Genomic DNA, 10,728 nt, shown 5'->3' with positions numbered 1-10,728 from the left:
TACCATATCAACAGCATGTGTGTTAGCCAAGATACCAAGCCACGTAGGGAAAGCGGGATTAAAAATTAATTTAGTCGCTTTCATGTTCGCCGATAATCCCGACTTTATCAAGATATCAAATCAAGGGGATTAAACACGCCTAGTTAAATAGAATGGACACGATAACAGCTGACTATCTGTACTTTAGTTTAAGCACTTATTCAGTACCTACTTCAGTATTCTCACACTTCAACACCATGTTTATTCCTACTGCTCGTTATAATTTGTACCAATATTTTTACATGAGTTTTTTATGGACTACGTTACCTTATCTCACTATCTAAAATGGCTTTGCCCAAATATTACCAAAGTTGTTATGATAACAGTGTTTAAATTCTAATTACTATCTTTTCCACGGGATTTTTTCCAAACATCAAAGTCACCATAAGGTTATAATAAAATCGTCCATTACGATTCCACCAATATACGGCCTCTTCTTGGTACTTGGTGTAACGGGCTGGTGTCAGCAATTCGACGCCAAGGCGCCTAATTTGCTTGTGGAACCCTCTAGAAAAAATTATACGGGCTTTAATGGGAATTCGTTTCATAAGCTCTAATGGCAATTTCTCTTGACAAAACATTGTATTTTTACAAGCCTCTAACGTGTAAATGATGCGGAAATCACATTACTTACTCTGCTGCAACAATGACAAAAAAAACTGACTACAGACCATTGTCTTTTTTTCTTTATCTGTTAATACTGGTTGTGGTCTGGGTGTTCTGAGTTTTGTTCTGGAATTTATTTCTTTGCTACGGTAGGTACTCATAGCGCCTGTACTAATGCCCTTCTTCTTTTTTTCTGATAGAAAAATCAGTGCTTATTTGCTCTCCACCTTATCCCTGATGGAAAGTGATGATGAGGTTAATGGATCAGGCACACTTAAGTAACGCCTATTCACTCTCTGCTTGAAAAAGTCCAACTTATAGCATCTCGACTCGATAGCTATTCTCCACATGTATGTGGAAGCGAAACATTTCGTGGGAATCATTGGAATAACCACAACATAGGGTTGGAACCCCAGCCTACGTCTAGTCCCCCGATGATGCAAATCCATCTTACCCGATGGAATTAAATCATGCAATTCCATCGCACACTCTCCGTGATAAATCCTGTAGAATATCGATAAGTAAACAACTTTTCGGCGGTGTTCAAGGTTCTGAGATTCGCCTTTCCTAAATGCGAGTCACCTATAAGATTCTTGGCAGTCTTCTATTTTTCTATTCCCTAGTTTGAGACGAGGTAGTCAAAAATGCGATTGTCAAAAACACATTACATTATCTCTATATTTGCATTTGGTGAAATTACATGCACATGGGACTTGCCAACCTAATCAGGCGCACGACTTGTTCGTCCCGTCACTAGATGTTATAAAAAAATGTACTTTAACTTGAAAAGAGCTATCATAATATTTTACTTCCCCAGACCAACTTAAGTGACTACTCTATAATCAGATTTTTTCATTCTTTTCCGTAATACGTAATTAAAGTAAGGATTTATCTTATTGATTTTTTTTCTTCGAGTGCTTGCACAATTGTAGTGAAAAGTTTAACTGTTAACTTATTTGTGGAAACTTATAATTGGCCGGATGGCCATTTTCGTAAAATGTGAAAAAAAAGGGGAAAAAAAACTGGAATACAACAGACAGGTATGAAATAACTTTTGACTGCCTTTCCTTAATAAAAAAAGAACTAACAAATCAATGTTCTAACGAGACTTAGTTGATAGCCGTCTCGACCACCGGCGGGACCCAGGTCCTCTGATCACACAGAGGCCCGGCTCACGACAAACACACGGTGTTTGCCTAGCTCTGTTTGCCCTTTGACAGCAGTCTCACAGGTCGTTAGCACGTCGCGCCTAACTGAGGCAATGTGACCCGCCAGAATTAAATCACCAGACAATTCATTAGACAAGCTAAATAATGACTAAGAGACTCATACACCGGATACTGTTAAACTAATATACCTTTTATTTGCTATTGTGACTCAAATTCAGTTTGTAAATGTGCATTTTTTGATGATACATGGAAGAAGTACAATTTTTTTATTTCAATCCTGGTTTAATCGGGACATACTTAGCTATTTTTGATGAAAATCTGTTTAGGCATTTAATTCGTCCGGCATCCTAGACATGGCGTTCCGCAGGAAGCTATCCGGAGTCCTTAACCGGAGACAGCAGTAGTAAGTAATAGGTATTATGTGCTAGTTTAAAATGTAATAACAAATTGATTTTATATATTTTTTCATTAATGTTAATCTGTAATAATTTATTGTTTATTGTATTGTACTTAGAATAATAACGCATAGAAACCTAGCCCGCACACGCTAAGTGAGGCAAGTTAGAGGGTTCCAAACGCGTCCCAGGAGCGCGCGGGCTGTTAGTGCTCAAGGTCATATTGCACCGCGAACAGCTCCAAAATTTTTTGCTAAAAATGACGAAATGTGCGGTAAATGGGTGTAAAAATACAACAGACAAACATAAAATAGACACTAACATCGCATTCCACAAGTAAGTAATGCGTTTCAACTCATATTTTTATGTAAATATTCATTAAAACAGAAAAATAATTTCGCGGCAACAAGATACGAAAGTGTTGCAAAGTAACGAATTTTTTTTCTCCCCATTTTGCTATTCTGTATCAAAATAATTATATTACGTAAATTTTAGTGGTGCCTGTAATTTAGATTTATTTGCGCATCTTGAACTAATATTTACTTTAATAAACATTAAATGTTTTCGTTAACTCCTGTAAGTGATTGGGACACTTAATTATTTTATAATACTTTTAACGGCTCTGCGTTCATGCTTTATTGAATAATTATTTATTTTAATTTTATTTGAATTGGAGCACATATTGCAACAAATTTACAGTACTTATATATTTGTTTCTACTATAGTGTTGGCACCACCAGTACAACTTTGATAGCTTATTATATGTCTTTCTTTTCGTAACTCAAGCGAAATATTTTATATTAAAATATTTTATTTTCTTAAAAGGGGAGCATTCTTAAGCGATTTTTTAATCTATTTTAACAGTTATTTTCTTTAATGTTTGCTTATGGCATTTTCGGTTTTAGGTTTCGAATATGGCACTATTTCTAAATCCAAGATGCGGGCGCGATTTTTCGAATAATGGCAAGTTGGGTATCGTTTTCGAGATGTTTGAGAATGTTCAATACAAATATGGCACTCATTTCTAAATCCAAGATGGCAAACACGACAGTTCAAACAAGAGCAATATTCGTAATGAGCACCCCCAAATACCTCGAAAACGATACCCAACTTGCCATTATTTGAAAAATCGTGCCCGCCATCTTGGATTAACAAATAGTGCCATATTCACATTGAGCATCCCCAAATACCTCGAAAATGATACCCACATAGCATTTTTTTGAAAAAATCGTGCCCGCCATCTTGGATTTAGGAATGAGTGCCACATTCGTAATGAGCACCCCCAAGTACCTCGAAAATGATACCCATATAGCATTTATTTGAAAACTCGTGTCCGCCATCTTGGATTTAGAAATGAGTGCCATATTCGTAATGAGCATCCCCAAATACCTCGAAAATGATACCCATATTGCATTTTTTTGAAAAAATCGTGCCCGCCATCTTGAATTTAGAAATGAGTGCCATATTCGTAATGAGCACCTCCAAGTACCTCGAAAATGATACCCATATTGCATTTTTTTGAAAAATCGTGCCCGCCATCTTGGATGTAGAAATGAGTGCCATATTCGTCATGAGCATCCCCAAGTACCTCGAAAATGATACCCATATTGCATTTATTTCAAAACTCGTGTCCGCCATCTTGGATTTAGAAATGAGTGCCATATTCGTAATGAGCATCCCCAAATACCTCGAAAAGGATACCCATATAGCATATTTTGAAAAATCGTGTCCGCCATCTTGGATTTACAAATAAGTGCTATATTCGTTTTTCATCGACAAAACCGAGCACATCTGTAGGCACCTGATCGACAATGTCGGGCAAATCTGTAGGCACCTTTAACTTAATGATGAGTTAAGCAAGATACAATTTCCCCACTTTTGAGGGAAATGTTATTCCATGGCATCATTATTTGTATATTTGTGTGCGTGCCGACGAGCGTAGTTACAAGTTGCTTACGCCTACATGAATTTGGTTTTTGCCTCACTTGTGACAGTTCGTTTGATATGAAACTATCATTCTATGCGTTATTATTCTAAGGTATTGTATTTATAACTTTATCAATTTTGATATTTTATTCATTTTTGTAATTTACTTAATACTGTTTATTCATTTAGCTTTAAGTCTTACTATTGCGTTTGGGTCCCAAACGCTTACATATTGCTTATAGTCAACCCAAACTTTGGGTTGACTTTATAGTCAACCCAAATATTGCTTATGCAATATGTAATATTGCTTACAGTCAATTCGGGTAACTTTGAATCGTGGTGTAACTTTGAACGTAGTTGCGTAAAAGATTTAAAAATTTATTTTATGTATGGCAATCTTTTATTTTTAGTATTGAAACTATGTAAATCGGAACAAAATTGTTAAACGAAAGTTATGAAAGAAAAAAGTAATGTTAAATTGTATTTTTTTAAACTTTCGCGGTTCTTTCTTGGCGAAAGTAGTTTGGTGTGATTTGTTGCTCAGTTTTAGAATCGGAATTAAATATATAAATCTGAATATTGACTGGTAAGTTTTGGTTCCCATACTTAAGTAGAGGTTTATATATCGCTTTTTTAAAGAATAATTTAATTTGGTTTTGTATTTACGCGTAAGACGAATTAGATTTTGACGACGTTACCAAAAAGAGAAATTTGGGTAACTTTGAATGTGTTTGACTGTGTTTTTAGAGAAGAGGGTAGTCTGTTTCCAGGGAGAGTTCTAAAAGTTACTCCTTTGGAAATTACTGTCTCAGTGCTCCAAAAATGCTTTTTAGGAGGTTGGTCTTGGCCCTCTAACGTTGAGATATGTCAAGTTAATAAAGCCGATATTGTGAATATTATAAAAGAGCAACAGCTATCTAGAAAAGGCGGCCGTATTTATATTGATGACGACATTTTATTCAAGGAGTGGGGTGAATAGATTTTTGTTATGAATTTACTTTGCCTAAAATAATTGTTATAGGTGATTCATTTTGATCTCGTTTAATAGCTAAATAAGCGTAGAATTTATTATTAAACATAAAATTTTTATTTTTATTCGCATTAATTAAAAAATCTTAAAAAAAACAAGTTTTTCATTTCAACTAAATTAGTTCGTCTCGTTTTATTATGGCAATACCAAGTCAAATGTCGTTTTTGAACGCACTGTCAGGAATATTTGGACAGATTCACATCTAAAAAATATGAATATGTCGTATAATCTTACACAAACTGTAAAATATCTACAAAATATACGGTTTCCATATCGAAGGCTAATCTTATTCAAAGTTACCCAAAATTCAAGGCAACTTTGAATGTGACTTTTGGAGCAAATCTAGAACAGTTTTGTTGAATAATTACTAAATTCCTTCTATAAGAACGAAAAAAGGGCTTTAAAGAACACTATTCAGTTAATAAAGTAATTGTTAAGAAACATAATTAAATTTGAAATTATTAGAAAAACGCAAAAAAATGTTCAAAGTTACCCGAATTGACTGTATGCAATATGTAATAAATAAAACAAAAATAAACATAATAAACTTTCAAAAAATTGATTCCAGTCTGGGTGTTCTAGGAATTGCCCCAGAGTAAATTCCGGTGGTCTGGTACTTATAGTGCAGGGAATTCCCCAGTTTGAGAACAGGCAATTGATGTGGTTATCTGGCACATAAAAAAAAGACATAAAAAACTTATACTTTATTTTCAACAAAATATAAATATGTAACAAATTTTAACTCCATATGGAAAATTATATAACACTCTGGAAGTAGTTAACAGATAATTCGATTTTTTAATATAATCTCTGTAAAAAATACTAAAAAAACCGACTTCAAAAGTTCGTGGAATTACGTCTATTTGCCAGGTTTTACTGAAATCGGTTATCGGAAAGTGCGCGAAACCAGATTCATCCCCTAGTTTGCGACCCTTATACGTGAAATATTTTAATCAAATTTAAATGGGACCACTACCGAAATACCCTCTTTCAAACAAAAAATAATCATCAACCGTGACCATGGCACTTGTAAAGGGCCCGAAACATTGGTTTGTTTGAAAAAACAAATAGGTACACGCGATTTAAATCCGGTAAAATAGTTTCATTTCCTAAAAAAAGAATCATCAAAATCGATTCACAAATTTAATAAAGCCGGATTTATCGCGTTACAAACATACAAAAAAAGTCGTATTGAGAACCTCCTCCTTTTTTGAAGTCGGTTAATAAATTATATTTTATTACACTTTCCTATCAATGGTAAACTTAAGTTTTTTTAAATTCTCTCAAACCATAATCAAATACTCTTTACAAATACTCTTCTTGCACCCAAGAACAAAATAATACAGAAACAAACAAAAGACAAAAGAAGGATACAAAAGATGGCCTTGTTGCTAGATAGTAAACTCTTGCAGGCAGTCTCGGGGTGACAGGATAAACTTATAAATAAAAAAATAGAGGGTTTGAAAAATTCTCGCTAAATACGAATCTACGTGTATCTATATAGGTATAATAATATCGCTATTTTTTTATATGTAATAATAACCTAGCTTTACGCTGAAAGCTATCAGCGTCGTTCGAGTTCAATATGGATGGCAAGGCCGTGGTCATGTGCTACGTAAGGCGCACTATAAAATTCCGGAACTGGCCACTTACATAAACCATATTTAAAAAATAATTACAACATTTGAAAATGGAACTCTTTGGCTGTGGAATACAGTTTGTAGAATACAGTGTTTCATCTGACTGTCACTTGTATTTACAATGTGGCGTTATTTTAAAAATTGTTTTTCTACATCACCATGGATTTAACTCTTGAAAATTTTCGTAGTATCATTTTCTACGACTTTAAGTGTAAGTCAACAGCTCAGCGGAGCTTCGCTCGGCTTCAAACTGCTTTTGGCGATGAAGCACCATGCAAGACGACTATTTATAGCTGGTTTTCAGAATTCAAACGCGGTCGCGTGAATCTCAATGACGAATTTCGTGATGGTCGCCCGTCCACTGCTATGAACAACAAAAACATCGATGTTGTGCGCTGTATGATCAAAACAGATTCGGACATCTTTAGGTATAGGCAGGAGTCAAATACAATCAATACTGCACAAACATTTGGGTGTAAAAAAGTTTAAAAAATAATAAAAACATTTGAAATAAAGTTTACTTAATTTACATGAACGATAAATCAACTCCAAACCACTCGATGAACCTATTAGTAGGAAATTAAAACAAATAAATTAAAAACGACAATCGGCAAATTTTTTATCCTCAAAATAGACCTACAATAAAAAATATAATTTGAACAATGTGCCAAACAACCACACCAATTACCTGGTCTCAAACTAGGGAATCCCCTGTAGTATGAGTACCAGATTAACGGAATTCACTATCCGGGGCACTACACAGAACACAAGGACCAGAACCAATTTTAGAAAAGTTCATTTTCCAAATTGGTCCTACCGGTAATCGAACCCGGGACCTCCACATCCAGTGCCCACAGTAGAAACCGTTGGGCCACCGAGTTCGTCGAAAGAAGTTAAACAACTAACCAGTTTTTTTTTAAACTGCATTATTTTGGGGATTTTGCCAGCGAATGCATCCTTAGTAGTGAGAATCCACAGGTTTGCAAGGTAGATATTGTGATATTAAAACCCGGGTTGGTTGGTTGGTTGGGTTTTAATCCACTGCCCATCTCTGATCACAGCATATTTAAATGTTTTGTTCGCTATGGACACCAAATACAATACAATTTCATCTAGATATCCATAAAATATTTAGATTAAATTCTTAAATGCTATAGATATAGGTAAATAGGGGAGACCGGGGCTGGTAGTTCCCGGGGTAAGTTGTTCTCACAGCAATAACTTTGCAAGGAAAATATGTAGCAATACATGTGAAGCGCGTCGTTAAAGCGTCAGGTGATGCGTCTTGTCGGCAACCATTTCGTTACTCCGGTGACGACGTGTGGCTATGTGTGTCGAGCTGTTAAAATATGATAGTAAATTTTTTCTTGTTTCAATTTTTTGGTCTGTCTATGTTTATTATGGGCCGATTCATACGTAACGTTTCTAAATTGTAGTGACATTAGTAAGGAATCTTATTGTTTGAGTATTTTTTTGATTGATTCTATTAGGTACTTTGCCAGTATGTCACTCTTCGTATAAACACGTAATTTGGTGTTATATATAAGCTATAAGGGGTTATATATAGGCTATAAGTTCCTCCCTCGAGGGGCTGGTTGTTCCTAGGAACAACTTACCCAATTGACCTGCAATCATACTTAAATTTTTATGACCATCTTTCTTTGTTTTAAGGATGCCAAACTACAATATCAATGTCAAATATTTAGACAAGATGATAGAGTCACTTATGTGTGTCTCAACTGTGATTCAGATGAAGAAATGAGCGATGAATAATATTACTGATGAATAAGAATGTAGTTGTTTTTTTTAAGTTAGTTGTGCATAATATAAACATTACATACGTACAATTATACAAAGAGGTGGTTTTATTTAAGAAAATCTTTGTTATTCTGTCATAACCTAGGCGGAACAATTTGCCTCAAAGGCGGAACAACGCGCCCCAAAGCGGGGCTGAATGTTCCGCTCCGAAATTCGTCAAAAATTTGCCTCTATGAAAAAGACTATTGAGATATTAGTAGAAGTGACTATACTATTACAAAAAGCGATAAACATTTGTTCAACATGTCCACATGTTGTAAATCAAATCCTTCATTTTCAGTATAAAACTGCAAGTTATTTGAAAATCGGATCATTCAGGCCCGCTCTCCCCTACTTGAAATTGGCAGTTGATGGTTTCTTTTACTTTTGTTAGCAAATGACGGAGCGCCTGGTGCTAAGTGACATTACTATACATAACAGTTGCAGGCCCACTGAGAGCTTTGAATCGCAAAGATACTGCGTCCGTCACCCTGAGACATTATACAGTCCCATGTATTTCACCAGCACCTTAATTTATCCTTCAAAACTGAAACAAAGTAATGCTCACATTACTGCTTGGCGGCAGAAAATTGTGGTATTTGTAGCTTAAATAATTTTCAAATACAGCTTGATGTATAGCCAATTTTATTGTAGAAGTTTCAATTCGATATCCATGAACGGGTAGGCGTCAAGGCGGCGAGATCCAAACGGCGGCGCCTTTGAACAGGCTTCCAAATGCCCTCAATAAGCATCAGTGTACATTTCAGTTAGCAGCATTCTTTCGTTTCTTTCCGTTCGACATCAGGGTTGTCAGTGAGCCCAACGACACACACTAAACCCGTTGTTAATGAGAAGTTCTTCGAAGATAATATACGCGGTAAAAGTAGATGCATTATACATTTCGTTACTGAATAGATAACTTTTTATAAATATACGTACATCATCGTCAAAATATAGAAATAAAAATTAAATCATAAACACATAATCGCCGCCCAAAAGATATTTTAAATTATCATAATAGACAACCCTATGTCGAATAAATTTGGTCAGACAAATATTGACGGTCGTGTTTTAGGACTAATTTAAATCCAAACAATGTTTTATGAATGCATGTGGGTAACACCATAGAGGAACCCGTAGAAGTAAGACTAACACTTCCGGTTTAATTAAGAACACCTTTGAATACTCTCTTTCTTAAATACTTCCATCTGTAAAGATTGTTTCTCACCTTTTGTTTTAACATTAAAAAAAATGTATATCACTAATGGACTAATTGAACCACCTCAAGCACAAGGGTTCTTGAAAGTGTGATCAACGATTTCAATGAAATATTCCATTTTAGATGGTTTTTTTTATGATATCACCTGATGGAACGTGCAAGTCGTGTGCCTGATAGTAAGCAACACCTCTGTCCATACGCAGTTGCAGTGCCACTCAAGAGCTTTAAATTGCAAAGATCTGAGGAGCACTGCCCTTGCGCCCGTCATCCCGTGACATAAGTCGACAAGTCCCACAAGCCTGTAATTTCACTAACACCCTTACCCTTCAAAACTGGAACGCAATAATACTCACACTAACATTACTGCTTAGCAGCAGAAATAGGTATAGTGGCAGTACTTCCCTGGACGAACTCATTGACAAGGAGCTCTACTGCTACAGCTTTTGCTAATACTACCTAAGTAATAGTACTTTTAGTCATATTGCTCTTCTATTATCACACGAGAAGCTTGAAGTACTTTCAACTGCCAATGGCGTTAAAGATGGAAAATAATAAAAATCAGTACTAGATTAACATGAATTTATTTAGTATATCAAAATGTGATTTCGTGACAGTGCTCGTGCATACTAACAACTCGTGTGTTCACAAACAGTCCAACATCAACACGATCCATATATCAAGCACAAAAACTTACAAGCTCCCGTACAGCTGACCAAAATCTAAAAGAAAAATGCCCTCCAATCTCTTTCTTGTATTTCTTCTTTTTTCTAAATATGGATGAAGAACTTTTTTCTCAAGTTTCCAGTCGACTTAACTAATAGTTTAACTGGTCAAAAAGAGGTTTATCAAATAATGCAATAGTTAAGGCCAAAGAAAATAATGTTAGCACCACATTTCGTTTACATAT

This window comes from Hyposmocoma kahamanoa, unplaced genomic scaffold (genome assembly GCF_003589595.1).
Source record: "Hyposmocoma kahamanoa isolate Upper Pololo Valley unplaced genomic scaffold, ASM358959v1 87, whole genome shotgun sequence".
NCBI classification, from domain to species: domain Eukaryota; kingdom Metazoa; phylum Arthropoda; class Insecta; order Lepidoptera; family Cosmopterigidae; genus Hyposmocoma; species Hyposmocoma kahamanoa.
The sequence above is the reverse complement of the archived record's forward strand: the minus strand, read 5'-3'. Positions refer to the sequence as shown.